This window comes from Ambystoma mexicanum, chromosome 12 (assembly GCF_040938575.1).
Source record: "Ambystoma mexicanum isolate Mex_15411 chromosome 12, UKY_AmexF1_1, whole genome shotgun sequence".
NCBI lineage: Eukaryota > Metazoa > Chordata > Amphibia > Caudata > Ambystomatidae > Ambystoma > Ambystoma mexicanum.
The window spans coordinates 1,158,043,037-1,158,061,316 of record NC_090936.1 but is presented as its reverse complement, the minus strand read 5'-3'; the positions used below and the strand labels follow the sequence as shown (position 1 = coordinate 1,158,061,316).

At 47.5% G+C, this 18,280-nt stretch overlaps 1 protein-coding gene across 2 annotated transcripts in view; it reads right to left on the bottom strand.

Annotated features, from left to right (window-relative positions):
* HMGA2 (high mobility group AT-hook 2) overlaps positions 1–18,280 on the bottom strand; it is a 428,333-nt gene that overhangs the window by 404,591 nt on the left and 5,462 nt on the right. The window lies entirely within an intron of this gene.

Genomic DNA, 18,280 nt, shown 5'->3' with positions numbered 1-18,280 from the left:
GGCCTTTGATTTGGAACCCACTGGGGTATCCTGCGGTATAAATAAATATGACAGTGCTTGTGGGTTGCCTTTCCCTGCCCAACATGTAGCTCCTGCCTGTAACCCCTTGAATCTACTTTCTGCAGGTGTGTCTAGGTGTGCCATTAATATTCTATCCCAGGGGTCTGAACCTTTGGATCTTCCAATGTTTTGGACTACAATCCCATTAGCCCTAGCCAACATAGTCATGGGGGAGAAACGGGAAATCATAAGTCAGATCTTCAAGAGAGCCACGATTGCAGACCTCGGATCTATCCCAATGTTAGCCATATTGCCTGCAAGATAGCTCCAGGGCAACAGAAGCAAGACAACGCAGAGCAGCACAGGTTCGAGTCTCCTGCTCAGAGGGTGGTCTTCAGTATGGAGCGCGTTAGACAAATAATTCATATTACCAGTGCTGGTCATTGGGCCGGCTCTCGCCGGATCCGAGATCCGGCACCAGATGTGGAGCCGGATCTCAGGATACTGCCAGACTCCGCCACCACAAACCCCAAACCCATGCTCTGCGCCGGGTTGCATGGAGATAAAAATAAATGTGGAAAAAAATAATGACCGTGGCGGCAGAGGCTCATGGCGGCAATGAGCTGCTCCGCCCCCCCCCCCCTACAGGACTTTGATCCAGGTCACAGCTGCAGGAGAAGCAAACTAACTTCCTCTGGTGACCGCATGTGAGGGTTAACCAGTGGAAGTTAAGAGTCCTCGGCCACGGCCCGGTTTATTTATTTATTTATAAAATGTTTGTCGACCCCATGGACCCAGATTATTTATTTATGCAAGGTTAGTCGGGTGCTTGTATCCGACAAACCTTGCATAAATAAATATATAGGTATCCACAAACATTGCAGGAATAAATAAATAGCCCTATTAATATTGGAACAATGACACAGGATGCAGCCACCCAACTGCCCTCAGAGGGGACTTGCAGGAGCTGCGCGGATGCGGCTCAAGTAAAATAGAACGTTGCTTCTGGCGAACAGAAATCACCCCGCTTGCATACTACCCAATGGGGAGGTTTTTTTTTAATAAAATGGGACGCAAATTTATTTTAAACAATATTTACTCAGCAACACTGGTCCAAACTATTATCCGCACAGTGAAGTAACTCATCACCAGTGCCATGGAAATGGTTTAAAGTGGAATTCAAGAAATTGTGCTGTTTTAAACTATGTTTTGGACATTTCCTTTGATCGGAGGTCAACTGCCAGCTCCGCCCCCAAACCCCGCCTCCTCAGGCACCGCCCCCAAACTCCGCCCCCACCCGGACCTTGAGGGATCCCCCACCACATTTTGTTCCATTTCCACCACTGCATATTACTGTACCCCAGAGGCGTTGCTAGGGGGGGGCTAACGGGGCTATAGCCCCTGGTCTTTTGGTTGTAGCCCCGGATAGAATCTCAGGAGCTACAGCCAAAAGGCTAGCTAGCCCCCAGTCCCAACAGTTCCGACATTAGCATAGCCCCGGGTCTTTTCGAGACCTAGCAACACCCCTGCTGTACCCTGCTATTGCCCGCCCTTGGACAGCGCGGGCTTGCTTCACGGCTAGGTTTTCACTATAAAAACTCAGCACGTGCCCAAACTTCATGAACAATTGCTCACCATTACGCAAAACGAGAAACAAAAGCGGGCGGCGCATGGCTGCATCGTGATCTTCCGCTCGAAGAACCCCTCGGCGGGCAACATCACAGAGCGCTTTCTTCTAGGCCGCACGGGGGTTATGAAAGTTCGCCGAATGTTGTGGTTCCAACTCATAAGCGAGCCAGCCAGCCAGCCAGCCTCAGCACGGGACCAGCAGTGACTAACCCCGCATTCCACACTTACACTGACTCACCTCTAGACCGGACTCATCATTTTCTAAATATTGAACATTGTGTTCCGATGGCAGGATGTGGTTTAGTGGGGAGGTGCGGGTGGGGGATACTTTGTTTCACATGAACAATTGTGTTGGAAAGCCCCCTCATCCCCTACCCGCACTGGACACCCTTAAGAAGGATGCAGGCGACGGGAAGTGAATCGCATTGATTACAGTGTCGGCACAACAGCCTGGCCAAACCTCGCCCAAACACGCATGCCTCTGAAAATGGGAGCACGTGGAGCTTGAATAACTGCAGCCTTCACACGTTGTGTCCCTGTCGGCCCCACTCATTTTTAGCCGCAGGTAGCGCGAACTTGAGTTCTCTTGCATCTTTCAAGTGAAGCAATCGGCAAAAACGGTTTACTCCCTGGAGTGGCTGCATTGCGTGGTGCAGCGTCTGTACACCTCCCGATGGTGTCCATGTGGAACTGCCAGGGCTGCATCCCCCCCTGGACATAATCTGCATGGTTGCGTGATGCAAGAGTGGCCACTGCAGAGATGCAGCGGTGCAGAGGAAGGTGGAAGAGATGTGCCCCCTGCCCCCCATCACACCCACCAGCGGAAGGTCCCTGCCCTCGTCTCGCCTGGCTCGGTGGCCACAGCCAAAGGTTAGTTTTGATGGGAGCCTGTCAGGAAGGGTGTCAAATCCTAGTGACGAACAGGAAGTCGGTGCTGCGTTCCAGGCTCCCTAGGGAGACCATGAGGGCCTGCTGTTCTAGTGTGCAGCATTTTGGACATCATTCCGTCAATACTTCGGGGGTTATCCCGAGTTTGCCAGCATCCTGGCGGTAAATCCACCAGGGTACCGGCAAACAGCCCTACCATTACCAACACCGGATAGCCCCGTATTACTGCAATATTCCAGGTGCCGGCAACGGCAGTCCTTCCCCATTCCATTTGGTGGAAGTCCCATAGGACTTCATGGAGAGGATTGCTAGTATTACTGGCTGTTTTGTTGCCGGGGAGGGCCCGATTTACCACCGGCACTTGGCTGGGGTTAGATGAGTAAACAACCACCGGCAGACTTGTACTCTGCTCGCCCGGAAAAGTGCCGGTATAGGGAAATACTGGCTCTTTTTTCCCCAGACCGGCAGCCTTCTGGCAAGCTACATCCGAGAATATCAAACTGCCAACACTCCTTACCCTCCCTCCTAACCCACAGTGCCCCGCCCGTAATGCAGCAGAATAGGTGTGGGTTTCTAGGATCCCCCCTGCACCACACACCAACTCCAGGGAGAGAATGCTGGACAGTGGCTGCGTGGCATCCGCCTTCATAGGCCTTGCATCATGGGTCGGGGGTGTGACCATGCATGTGTGGCAAATGCGATTCCTCATTCTTAGGGTGATGTGCATTGCGGGTCAGGGTGATATCTAATACAAGAGGGCTCCCTCTAGCCATAGGATGGGACTACACGGGCACGTGCGCATCCTGAAGGCGTCACCTTCAGCAGCATCCCGGCCTGCATACACATCTTAGAACACACCATTAGCCAATGACCCGCAGCCCACCGACATGGACACGTCATCCTGCCCACCGAGGGAACAGCAGCGCCTTGAAGAAGCCTTCTAGTAGCGAATGGTCAGTGACTGGACTAGTAGTCGCATTTACTTATTTACTAAGCACAACCTATAACGGCCATAGTCAGTTTCGAGGTGCTAAAAATACAAACAAACAACATTGAAATATTAAAAAAAAGAAAAAACATGATATAATCACTTATAAAAATGAATTAAATTAAAACACATCTAGCATATTTCAACATGAACTTAAGGTGTCTAGAATGAGGATAGATGCCGTTTTTTTCCGCATCTTAACTTCGGACACAGATTGGAGGCTCGCTGCACAGGCGACATCCTAAGGCACAGAAGTATTTTTCTCCATAGCGAGAGGAACAGGGTTTAGCGACCTGCAAAAGTGATCGAGAAGGCACGTATGGCTGCGGTAAGCAGGTAAGCAGGACAGATAGCTCGGAGCAAGACCATTTGCAATCTTCCAAATAAATGAGGGCATAGGCTTGCTTTTGATCTACGTCGATAGCCTGCCGGGCCTGAGAAACATGAGCACATTTTGCCAGTCCGAAAACAACCCTTAGTGCACGGTTTTGCACTGCTTGGCGTTTGGACACATTGTTCCTAGGAAGACCTCAGTAAGCGGAGCTGCGGTGTTGTATTCTAGATAGCACAGCGGCTTAAACTCGAAGATGGCCCTTACCCAAGAGATGCTGGCAAGGATCGATTTTGTAGAAGTTAAAGTGCACACTTTTCACCACAGCATCTACTTGTTGGTCAAAAGACAATGGCGGTCAAATACCTCAAGAGAAGGGCGTGCACCTACACCAATAGGCCAGGAAAAGGGTAAACGATGTCCCACAGCACTGCCAGAAAATAATATTTTGGTCTAATTTCCGTTGAAGCGCAGGCAATTTTCCTGCACCCGTCTCTGGACTTCTCCAAAGCAGCTTTCCACTGAACGGAGGTCATACGGACATGAAGACTGGTCCTCCTGGATGTGGGGGTGAGGAGTGCCCAGCCATTTGATGGCACTACCTAGCATGAGTGCAAGCACCTGGGTATATCATGGCTGTACCCAGCAGAATATTTCCGATTTCCAGATATATCCGCGAAGGGGGTGACCTGGAAACTTGATGTTAATGTGTACGAATATGCCACAAATTACGGAGCATATATATGATGGAAAACTAGCCACATTGGTAGTATCAGACTATTGGCACATAATGGGCGTATGCAGACATATCATGGCATTAGTATGCAAAATGACCGCAGTTTGAGATTGCAGGTACCTCGTTAGGTGTTGGTACTGCTGGATTGCGTGTGTACATGCGTTCCAGGGGGTCTTTGAGAGCAAAGGTGAGTTAGGTGTACTGAGGGTATCATGGAGCTGGAAGCTATGTTGGGATAACCAGGGCATATTTTAGGAATGTCTGTGCATATGGCGTTAATATCTGGCCATATGATAGCATGTGTGGCATTTAGCTAGAGCACATCGACATGATGTACCGGCATCCAAACAAGTGGAGTACATTGGCACATGGCCATGTTGCATTAAATCACACACCTGCAAAGGATGGACATCTGTAAAGGTGAGATAGCTTAAGCTTTTCAGATAATTAAAAATGATTCAGGCACTTTCATAAAAATCTCCATGCGCACAAGGATAGTTCACACCACAGTCTCCCGACATCTGCAGCATCTGCCTTTCAGTGGACTAGGACAGGTTCAAAGGTCCCATGTGCCTTCTTGACAGCTGCTGGGACACCATGTCTATTTAACTTATGCATCTTTGATCTAAAATTAGATCCAGGTAAAAACCAACAATAGGCCATAACTGGTTTTGGTTTGGTGACCGATCAGGGTCCACAATTATTAAAGCCACGCACTCTTTGATATCATACAAGTGTCAACCCTGCGAGCCAGGTCCACCATGGAAGGCTATGCCGATTCATGGCTAGCCTGGCTGTCTCCACTTCAGCAAGTGAGGCAAAAGGCTGAATGTGGTTCTCCTTTGATTATCTGGGAGGCTGGATAACACCTCCTCCCAAGCCCAGGAGCTTCCACTTGCAGATCCCAAGTCAACCATACTTTGAAGGAGGCACACGCATATCAAAAGCCTGCCTCACACAAGGGTGTTGCACACAAAAGGGCATTAAAGATGCAGACTTGCGAAAGGTGCAAGGTTAGAGTAGCCAGAATAGACACAGGGGGGCCAAGAAGGGCTCCACCCTCTTATTTGTCTGTGCCTTCCGGTTCCCTCTTCAACCTGCGGAACTACAGACTATGGGTATGATGCAAGAAGGAGATAGTCACTCTTCACACCGACGGGGATGGGAGCACTTTTGAACAGGCTTGCTTCTATCCAACCCCCTGTGGAATTTTCCTTTCATAAGGAAGGGGTCTCCCACTTGTTCCTCTATTCTTTCCTGAACACCAAGAAGACCTCTCTGGAACATTGTTGCAGTCCGGTCCAAAGTACTTTGCCATTGAGCTGAAGGGAGGTGCACCCAAGGCAGAGGAGAGGGCTGTCCCTTAACTATCCCCTGGGACTAATGGGGATGAACTGCTGTGGACGGAGGCCTAATGTCTGGCTGCACTGGAACCAGGCTCCTGGTCACTGGAGGTGAAGGATACCCTTTAGGTGCCAGCCATTCTCCCTGGTTTCGCGAGTGCAAAAGAAGGACTTTCCTGGTCCCTAGAAACCTTGGATTGGTCCTCCCAGAAACCCAGAAGTCAAGGGGAAGCCCTGGGCCCGATTCACTCATTGAATTGTTGGCGAGTTATACGACCCAGATACAGCATTCCTGCAATGCTTCTTCGTGCCACGTTCCCTTGCCTTGCTGCTTGGACCACACCATGCGTTGGGCCGAGCCCACAAGCTCACCAACCCAATGCTGAATCATTGCCTAAGTAAGCTCCTAGATGCCAGGCTCAACACTGTTGAGCCCCCCCCCAAAAAAAAAATATGATGCTGTGAAGAAGCCTTGTCCCCCTCAGCCCCCCCTATCTCTTCCTTTCTTGAAAGACATTCTTTGAACAGTGACATTGCAGCAGATACCTACCCAATTCACCCCTGCACCGGTATCAACACTACCATCACATACATGTTCTACATTTTCTGTGATCTTTCTAGGGGGATGGGTTTTTGTTAATGTTCTTAGTTTAGTTATCCCCATTATTGAGGGTTTGAAGTAAACTACATATATTTTTATAGAACCTCGATTGGCAGTTCTTTAATTTTTTGAGTCTTTGTACTATTTTTTGTTGGGTCGATATCACATTCAGACTCCTCCTGAGTATAGCCTGTCCCTTGGCCCACGTTACCAAAAAAAACTGAAGGGCTGTGATGGTTACAATTTCATGATGATGGGGATCACTGCGGGTTTTGTAGTGTAGTGGAGATGATTAGGTGGTTTTGTCATAACAACAATCATACAGAGATCTACTCCCATTACCACATGCATAAAAAACATACACCTAAAAACCCATTAAAAAAAAAAAAAAATATTCATGCCTTTTCCACATGCACTTTTTAAAAAGTAAACCCCTTTGGCATGGTCACTGCTATTATCATTTCCATTCCATTAGTTATAGCTTTCCAGTATTCCGCCCCAAATATAGATGCGGGTAAACAAGTACCGAAAAGGGAAAGAAGAAACAGATTTTCATCAGCTTCCCATTCCCGACAGTGGCAAGTCGGCCTTGCCCACCAGACCCTTTTCACAAAGGATGGCTGTGATGGGCACACCGTCAGAGGGTTAGCAGCTATGTATTTACCTAAAAGGTGAAGAAATTAGAAGATCGGATGAGAAAGCGCCATCTGAGCTGTATAAACGCACCACTTCAGCAGACATCTGCTGCAGCTACGACTATGACAAATTCGGTCTCGCTGGTCACATAACCGCTTTGACCTGAAACACCAGCCTTGCCCCAACACCTCTGCCATTAGAATATAGCGACAACCTCCGACAAATTTCAATCTAGCTGGGTGCACATGGAGTCTCCTGCACTAGCGCTTTGACGTGCCCTCCCTCAGCACCTGCCCATGTGCCTGACCTGATTTCTACCACAAAGCGCTTTGAGGCCATACAAATGGGAAAAGAACAATATAAATGACTACTACAATATAATAAAATTGTAAGAATAAATTATAGGGAACGACAGTACAAGACATGTTTTCAAATCAGTCAGCTAAAACTACTGTTCCCAGAATCCCTACCAGCAGCATTAGTATTCGAGATTTACCTCTACCTGGAATCCTAAACTCATACTAAATTGCTAAAGAAGTCCCCTTTTCCTACACAGCACATAATATCGGAATGTTGGCGTGGCCATTGTGAACAATGGATCTGCAGATGGCCTTAACCATCTGGTCACCCTACATGCCATGAATCACCCATGTGGGACTCCTTCTGGCTCGATAGCCACTCGAATGCTCTATTCTGCAGCCAAACAAGGAGTGTCTCTGTATGTCGCCCCATTTCATTTAACCCCCACTGGAATACAGAAGACAATGGCAACCGAATATTTTCATGAATGATATATGCACTGCCTCTGACATTCCATTGTATGTGGGTGGTGCAGTGAAGTCCCAGGACTACCATCTCCCTTGAAGTGAATTGTACTTTGGGACATCCTTCAGTGCGAATGTATTCCTACACCACTATCCATTGGCAGCTTGTAAACAATTCAACAACGAGTAACGTGGGCGTGTAATCAGCCATCACTATGGCACATCTGGCATGTCTAGTTTCACGCGCGCAATGTGGGACTCTCACCACTTATTTATTTCAATGTATAAAGCTCTCAGCGGCCCAGGGGCATCGTGGCGCTGTTACTGAAGGCCTAGTAGGACGTCCTATGACTGGTCATTACTTGCAAGTAGTGAAATCCTTCACTACATGATCCACCACCAAAACCTCACACTGCAGCCCGAATACGCTTCATGTGTAATCCTGATTATATCACCTCAAGGATTAGGGGGGATCTTGGAGGACTCTTCTGGTTAAATCCGAAACAGACAATTCATCTTTGACTCTCACAAAACTCAGCTTGCAACTGTTTACTAAGCCACCCTGTGAGCATACCCCATTGCCAAGGTCATTTGAACATCTTGTCCACCTCCATCACCCACTCATGTTGGTTTGCTACTTTGCAAATAGTACATTCCATGCTGCCTATCCATGACCTAGACTCTTTGCTGTACCTCTCGCCTGACCCCTGTCGGTGAAAACAAATCATCCCCGATATTTATTTGTTATCGTGTTGGTTTTCAGACGCTTTTTTAAAAATGTGTATTTCTTTTTTTTTTTTACACAAAATGACTGAAAAAACTAATTGAAATATTTAGGTAGGGTGGGTAAAGCGTTAAAACTGGTCGCGAGGCGGTTGGGGTAAAAAAATGTTTTAATTATTATTGTGCAGTAGTCAAAAAAATGACTTAAAGTTAAAACTAAATTTAAAACATAATAGCATAGGGAAAAGGGGAGGTTGGAGGAGTACCCCCAATTAAAAAGAAATATATATATATAAAAGTAAAATAATGCTAAAAAAAAAGGATGTTTTTCGTAGTACTTTTGTATGTGAAAAGTACCTTTAAACACTCATGCCGGCGAAGGGACATAGGACCATATTCTGTACTGTAACATTATAATCTTGGATGCTGGCTAACGGGCTCGCTGTGCTTTGGGGCCCATGCAAAATCAAGTGGTTGTAAGGAAGGGCCAGGGTCAGACATGCAGTAGGGTCGAGCGCCAATGAAAAAAAGTGGCCCACAGTCGCAAATTGCAATTCATTCCTTTCTGGCTTGTGCTTGAGGAGTAGGACACAAGTGGGAGTTTGGGGGCGGGCGATGTTTTGCCAATTGTGCATTTTAACACTGGTCAAAAATACTTGGTGTAATGAAGTAACTCGAATTCATCCACTTTTGCCAATTAAAAAAAAAAAAAAAAAAAACAGCGAAATGTCCACGCAAGCATGTTGGACCTGCACTTCAAGCATTGCACAATAGGCCAGTCCGAGCCCGATAGGGTTACTACTTATTTATGCCACGTACATGCCTGCAAAACCATTTAGAGGCCCAGTAAAAGACCTTTCTTTTCTGAACCACATGAACATGAAAATACATTGGGCTACTCCCTTTATCAGACCCAGTAAGGCTCCTACCCAGTGCTCCAAGGCTTTCTGTCTGGTTATCATTTGACGCCCCGCACCAAAACTGTGGTACTGGAGGGGCATGTTCCACCTTCTCATTTGGAAGCTATTTCTCCGCCCAGCCCACTCGAGCACAGTTTCTTCACGATGGTGCCTGGGGAAACCGCAATGCAATGCTATGAGCATCTTTTAAACACCTCCAATTGCTCCTTTCCGTAAGTTTCCCTACCATGAAAATGTAAACCTTCCAAATAAAAGTTCGAGTACCCCATTATTCGGCCACCATAGTTCCCACGAAGCAGTTGGACCAAAGCAAAACATGGTGAAGGGCTTCAGTCTTTAGCATCAGATTAACCGTCTTAGGTTCTGGCCCAACTTCTTCATGGGTAATACTGTGGCCTAAATCTAGATGACTGGATGGATTAACCTATGTTTAGCAGGTCTCCCTCTTCATAGCTGACCCTACACTTCACCGATAAAAAAAATTGACACGTTTCTAGAGCAGCCTTCCATTAAACCCCCATGCACATGTGGACGCCGCACCAGCATTTGCCATTGGAGAGTGGACGCCGCACCAGCATTTGCCACTGGAGATTCCCCTAAACATGCACATGTAGACACCGGAGATTCCCCTAAACATGCACATGTAGACACCGGAGACGCCCCTAAACATGCACATGTAGACACCGGAGACTTCCCTAAACATGCACATGTAGACACCGCACCAGCATTTGGCATTGGAGAGTGGACGCTGCACCAGCATTTGGCATTGGAGAGTGGACGCCGCACCAGCATTTGCCATTGGAGAGTGGACGCCGCACCTGCATTTGCCATTGGAGAGTGGACGCCGCACCTGCATTTGCCATTGGAGAGTGGACGCCGCACCAGCATTTGCCATTGGAGAGTGGACGCCGCACCAGCATTTGCCATTGGTGAGTCCCATAACATGCACATGTGGACGCCGCACCTGCATTTGCCACTGGAGATTCCCATAAATTTGCATCTTTACATTTTTTGGGAATGCATAATTCCATGACAACAGGTGTTTATTATAGGCATAAAACTGATCAGATGTGGCCCTGGTCTCGGGAGGATAGCTCAGGGGCAACGCTCGCCTTGGAAGCAAGACGACGCGGAGCAACACAGGTTCGATCCCTGGGTCCGCGCTTATAAACCTCTGGGTATTAAGCGTGTTACAAATAACCCATCATGTTCAGTAGTTTTAACTCTGAATAATATTAAGAACGCCATTAAAACTGTTTGCATTCTTCATTACAATACTGCATTTGGGATAATCTAGAAAGTACATAAAACTTGGTTATTTTAATTGATGGAAATGTCATTCCTTAATGTTGCCGAAATATACATACCTTGTAACAGAGGTGAAGTTCGGCGGAACGACAACATACACCCCACGGTTTTTTTTGTTTTTAAATGTCCGCCCAAGGTGCACAGTTACAATGGAAGGGGTGAATGGGGCTTGGGAGGGAGCCAATGTTGTGTCCCCTCTGCTAACTCCTATAACAATTGGTGCTCTTACCTTCAGTGTAAACTCCTATATTGATTTAAACGCAACTCGACCGAGAGTATGACCCCCTGGTCCCATTTGCAATCTCCAATTTAGCAGGTGAAAATCTGTCCAGCAACTTAAAAATAGAATCACCCGAAAGATGGACAAAAATGCCAACATTCAAGCAATAGGATTCACCGTGGCAACCCTCTGAGGCGCAAACAAGCCATTCGAAGGGTTAGGGGTGTCCTCGAGTGGAAGAATCCGGCCCCGCTATATTTGGGGATAAGGTCCTGTTATGACTGCCTCTCAGGCATAGAGTTCGTGAAAGGATACAATGGGTAGGCTCGCAGGTACTCTTCCTGGTTGCTTTAATAGTATCTTCACTTACAATCAGATGACATCAGTTCTAAGGAGATTAAGAGGAATCAGGACAAGGGGCCACTGGCTCCCACCACCCAGGTTTACATCTTCCAACTGCCTGGGCTGGAACCCAGGCATCCACAAACATTCCACACTCACCATTCCAGGCTCACAGCATGCACTCCAACAGGAGACACCAAACCATGCACACCTCACACAGGCTTGCAGGAAAACCAACCCCAACACCTCCGTCTCTTACTGCAACAAACCTACCCACATACACCAAGCTGGAAGCAGGCCAAACTTAGACCAACCCTAACAGGTCCCTGGCTTTAAACCCTGATCCCCGGACCCAACTAACGTCCTGCGATATGGCACATATACAGAGAATCCTTATACTGGGGGCCATTCAGCATGGCAGAAGGCATTACCCAGCCACAGTGTCTACTGGGCACCGCCACACACAGTCGCTTTCAGGTTACTGTGGTATAGATGGAATCCATTCCCTTCCATGTCTTTTGGTCATGCCCAGTGGGCGCATTGGGGCTCAAACTCCACTATGTGGGAATACATTGGTTCTATTAATGTTCATTAAAAACTACACACCGCGCGCATACTGAAGAGGATAAATGCAGTCATAGGTGACTTGTGGAAATTAACTGGAAACAAATACATATAGTTGAAGGGGTGTTATGGTTGCAACGCAAAGCAAGGCCACTGAACTTCTCTGTTGCGATTCCAGTGCAACCAGTACGATTCCAATGTAACCAGTACTCTGCCAGCCTTATGCACTCATCAGGACACATACTCTCTCTAGTTCAAACAAGACAGGGAAACAACATTGCAGGACCCCAGTAGACTCTGTCAGCACAAACCCAACAAGACCATTTCAAGTGGTTACTGTCCACGTCACAAGCAGTGCATGGTCGTGGCAGACTCATTCTCACCTTGCGAACCAGAACTGGTGAATTTCCATGATTTGTAGGCTCTCAGCTGCAGCCCTAATGATTTGTGTTTGTTTGGGAAAATACGAACACTTTTTTGTATTCACACTGACTTATGCACTCCATTCCCCTCTAACGCAATCACATCTTCCCAAGGTTGTTTCTGTTTGTCCATGTCCTATCACTCCTTCTCCACGCCCTAACTTTTCCCCAATTGTCCTTTCTTTTTGCTCCATAGGCTAAGCCTGGTTACTCCAGGCATGATGGGCACAATGCAAGAGAAGGTACCAGCACCATAAAACCACGGGCATGGTGGCGTACACACGTAACCAGCTAACTACGGGCCCCGCACAACCCGACCAAATGTTTTTGTGACCAGGTTGGCTAAGCATAGATATATAAAATACAAACTTTTCATCCAGTGAAAAGGACTACCTAGGCGCCGTCCGCCCTTCTCGTCCTCACCACCCTTTACATCTGTACCCCTCCTCTGTGCCCCTCTGTTCCTACCCCTGCTGCAGATCTGTTCTACCACCTCTGTAAAGTGCTCCATTGTGCATCTCTATTGTTGTATACCTCTGTAATGTACTCTGTTGCTCCTCAACGCTAGGTACGCGCTGAATCAATAGCATTAATACAAAAGGTGATCCTTTTGGAGATGTTCCATAATCCATTGCCGCTTCTAGCTCCTGCAGGTCACCTTTAATTTGAATCGCTGTTTATGGCAGGATTCATTCACACAATCTCCAGGGACGGCTGGATAATACCGAGGACGTAGAAGGCATGGTAGGCAGCCTGGATGCTGTTCCCCCAGGTGCAGCAATGGACAAGACGTCCAAGTGCCAGGGTCACTCTAGCTCTACAAACGCAATGCATACAGATAACTTTGCCAGCTTTTAAATAATGTTGATATATTTGAGCCTAGTTCGCACATCCTGAGCTTTTTACATTATGTCCAGTTAGCACATCATGGCTAGTTTTCAGCAAAGCCAGTAGGATTTGCCGCACTAATACACATGGCCTACCATCTCTCCAGAAGAAAGTATTGCTCGCTGGGTGATGTCCTAGAACCAGCTTTAGCGCTCATTCAAATCCCACTACTACCGGCTGCCGGCTTAAGACCCCTGTCCATTGGGCACCACTCCAGTAGGTCCCCGTTGACAAGAGCAAGGCTAGTGCAACAATAAGGTAATCCGCGGTGACTGGCAGCTTTGGGTGCGACCAGCTGACAGGCGCCTCTGCAGCAGCTGGCCAATGGGAAGAGTATCCTACGATGGGTGTACCAGACAAATGCCTATATAAGAATCAAAACTATTGGCCTGGCAGATGCTTGTTTTAACAGGAATCTAGTGCAGGGATCGAATGGAAGGATATTTTGATGAAGTCACACCTGGCTAAAACATTTTTATTTCCCAGAGAAGCTGGTTTTGCAGCTGCAACAAAGCCATTACTCAGACTACCACTGAGAACGGAAGAGCGGGCCCACAGAGAAATCGGGGTTTGGAGTAGGGGGGAGTGGGTAGCAATAGCCATAGAGACCGACTTGGGCAGCCGTAGTAAATGGGTGGGTCCAAACCCAAACAGCCCCAGGCTGGGTGTCCCTCTTCACATGCCATTCCTCTCCCATCTTCACTTCCTATGCGAAGAGACCCGGCTTGTAGGCACTGCCCCCTCCAGGGAGCTGCCAATACACGGAGCTCTTTGAAACCTGCCCTCCAGCGCCATGTCACAAAGCGAAAGGCAAACCCCTCCCCTCCTCCGATCCCCACCCCCACACTTCTAAGCAAACCACATGCACAGGGTGCATTACGAGCAGGGCCGCCACTTGCATTTCATATACTCACTGTGGAGTTCCTGATTGTTCAACCCAAAGAACTGGGCTCCAGTCCTGGCTTGAACAATAGACCTAAGATATTGTGGGCAAATTCCTTTTCCTTTCAGTTCCCAAACTGCACAAGGGTTTACAGTAAATACCTGAACACAATCTTTAAAGTGTGTGTTCCTAGTAACATGCACCCTGGCAACACACCCTTGTATATGTGAACCCATTGTATTTACGAAAGGATTGCAAAACGTCACATTCTGTGGCCCATGTCTGACGTCGTCGTATTTTAAGTTATATGCGAGGACGCCCCTACTGACCCTCCTGGATCCGATTTTTTAACAATAAAAACAATCCTGCAAACTATGGGGCTAGGTCCGCAAAGTCGTTTTTGCAGTGCATTATAAAATGGGATTACTATCCCAATGGTAGTCATAACTGGCAACTTTTAGTGATACTTAGACACCCCTACGCCCATTTCCTGTTTTCATCTCTAATGCCCTGGAGAGGTTTTGGGCCAAGGTGGATTAGTTCATCCTTTGCACACTCTGGGATTACCTAAAGATCTGGCAAAGCTAAGGTCAATATTCAGTTAATCTAGGAGATCTCTACCAGCCCAACATAGGATCGGTTTTGGTTTCACTTCATAAGCAGTAGACAGGTTCTTCAGCTAAACATGTTAGTGGGATTGATCAGCAGTAGACCGGTTCTTCAGCCAAACATGTTAGTGGGAATAAACAGCAGACCGGTTCTTCAGCCAAACATGTTAGTGGGATTGATCAGCAGTAGACCGGTTCTTCAGCCAAACATGTTAGTGGGATTGATCAGCAGTAGACCGGTTCTTCAGCCAAACACGTTAGTGGGATTGATCAGCAGTAGACCGGTTCTTCAGCCAAACATGTTAGTGGGACTGGTAAACAGCAGACCGGTTCTTCAGCCAAACATGTTAGTGGGATTGATCAGCAGTAGACCGGTTCTTCAGCCAAATATGTTAGTGCGATTGGTAAGCAGTAGACAGGTTCTTTAGCCAAACCTGTTAGGATTATAATTGTTCATTTATAACATGCTTAATACCAGCATGTGGTTCCTAAGCGCGGGGTGCGTTGTCTTACTTCCAAGACAAACTTGTTGCCCCTGAGCGATGCGATCCTTCCTCCCTAGTGTAATTGGTAAGAAGTAGACCGGTTCTTTAGCCAAACACGTCAGTGGGATTGATTTCTCGACCGACATCTTAAAAATAACTTGCACGGTAGAACTAGTATGAATTTACTAGTATTGGTTTGGCCCCTCCTTCAAAAAACTAAACTAATAAATCAACTTTGTAGTTTATTATAAACAGTGGTGGTTAAAGAAGCAGAATACAACTGAATGAATACAATATCACACGACACTGAAGAAAGGATTCTGAGTAAGAATCGCATGTTTTAAGTGAGACAACGAAAAGACGGAACTGCTTAAGAGATAGCCTTTCAGAATGCCTTGTATTGCACCTCTGCATTATGTGATCAATGTTCCGTGTGTATTGCACCTCTGCATTATGTGATCAATGTTCCGTGTCAAGTTGTCCTAAATTCTACATAATACAGAAAAATACTGACAGAATAGTAGTATTTAGAAGAAGTGTAACTGTTGTCGACACCAACATATTTTAGTTTTTGAGGTATAAATAAAGTCATTCAGGGATAATATGAGTGAAGTTGTTTATGAATCATGCTGTTTCTTTACTTTTCAATTGACAAGGTAATATGATATGATTGGTTATTTATAAGGCGTTTAATACCCAAAGGTTTCTAAGCACGGACCCAGGGATAAAACCTGTGTCGCTCCGTTTGGTCTTGCTTCCAAGGCGAGCACGTTGCAGCTGAGCTATCCTCCCGGGACTGGGTAGGCCCTGATCCTGGTTTAATATATGGTAGATAATATTTAATATATGGTACATAAGGGAAGACGCCCCCCACCACATCCACCCCTAAGGTATCCAAAGCAAAGCACCTACAGACTAGTCTTACATCCACAGGAAACACCTAAAGACCAGTATTCTAGCTAAGCTATTCTATGGGAAACCCCTAGAGCCCAGTCCTCCACCCCTCCTGAGGTGGAGTGCAGCCCTACATTCCATGTCCCCGAGGGCATCCAAAGGAAAACACTAACGTGCAGATTCTCCACCGCTCCCCCACCCCCCACCCGTGGTTATCTGAAGCAAAACCATTACAGACCAGTATTCTAGCTAAACTATCCTATGGGATAGCCTTATGGCCCAGTCCTCCACCCCTCCTGAGGGTAGAGTGCAGCCCTACATTGCCTGTCCCCGAAGGTATCCAAAGGAAAACACTAACATGCAGGTTCTCCACCCTCCTGGGGTTATATGATGCAAAACCATTACAGACCAGTATATTGGGGTCACCAAACCATACACCGAACAATGCTACAATAACCTTTGGTCATCCAGTAGAAACCGCTGAAGACCTGTGCATCTGCCTCCTTGATTTATCAAAGTGAAACCCTGTGGACCAACACTGCGATGCCTGGCGATCCTACGCATGCCAGCACAGAACCCTGTCAGGCCATCCAAAAGAAATCATGGACAGAGTAGTGTCCTGAGGTTCATCACCAAATAGCCATACACCCACCAGTGCCCCACGCTACAGTGAACATATGGCACCAAGCAACCATTTTATCAGTAGTGGGCTTTCATTCAACAAAATAATGCAATCCGGGTGTTGTAGTCTTGGTCCGCTTCAATTGGTCCCATTGAGGTATTCTTATGAAACCCTCCACAGATTTAGCAATGGAGCACTGGGATCACCCCAGGGATCCCCATCACTGACCAAGAGCTGGGCAAAGATCAGCCTTTGGACAAAAACAAAACACTGCTGATCCTCCTAGGCAAGTCCTTCCCACAACCGCAGCCGAGCATACTGGAGGCAAACCAGTAGCAACACACCCAGGGATTCTCCCTAGGAAACCCTACACAGATGCACCACAACACACTGGATCCACCCCAGATCCTCCCAAACAAACCCTGCACACACAAGAACTAAAGCACACAGGAGTCATCCAGGGGAATCCCTCAGCAAACCAGCAGCAACACACCCAGGGACTCCCCCTAGGAAACCCTACGGAGCAGCCCTACAGCAGACTGGATTGCCTCTTCCCCTGGATCCTCCCAGGCAAAACAGGTGACATTCAGGGGAATACTTTAACAGACCAGCATCACAACGAGGGATTCTCCCTAGGAAACCATATACAGCAGAACTGCAGCAGACCAGCTTCATGCCAGGTAGCCACTCCACTGACAGGCAGCACACCACCAAGAGATTATTTGACCAAAATCTAGCACAGACCTCCACCAACGGACACTGGAGACCAACATCAAAGGCACCCAGGTGCTTCACAATACTACAGGACACTGTTGGAAGTACCTCCTCTGACCAGCCCTATAAGTGCAATGGGGTCTTCTAAAGGAGCCCTTTGCTAACATGGTGGTGACGGGGGCCGCATACATGCTTAATAACATATATGCTGCAGCAGGTTAGAGTCATTACAAGAAGCCTCTCCTCATCCTCCTCAATCTCTCTTCTGCCTTCGACATGGTCAACCATACCATCGTGCTCAACCGTCTCCGTGAAAACCTGGGTATCACTGATCAGGCTCTGACTGACCTCTTTCCTCTCTGATCGACCCTCCCAGGTCCAACTTGGGTCCTTCCTATCATCTATCTTCCTCTCTACCTGTGGTGTTCCCCAGGGGTCTTACCGCTTACCCTGGCTTTTCAACCAACACCTAGCAACTCTTGCCCACTGCATTTAAGATTGGTGTACTGCCAATGATCTTTGCCAGAATGCCAGCAAGACGGGGATCCTCCTCATCACACCTTCACCATCCTTTCCCCCCACTCTCTGGCCGTCTTCCCTTGGCTTTCCTCCTACCCCCACCTGCGTGGCTAAGAACCTCAGGGTCATCTTGGACTCCACCCTTTCGTTCTCCGCTCACATCTGAGGTCTCTAAAAAGTTAAACTTCCTACTGCATCTCCTCCGAGGTACTCTGCCTTTCCTCTCCTTCCTCCAGAAGCTCATGGTATCCC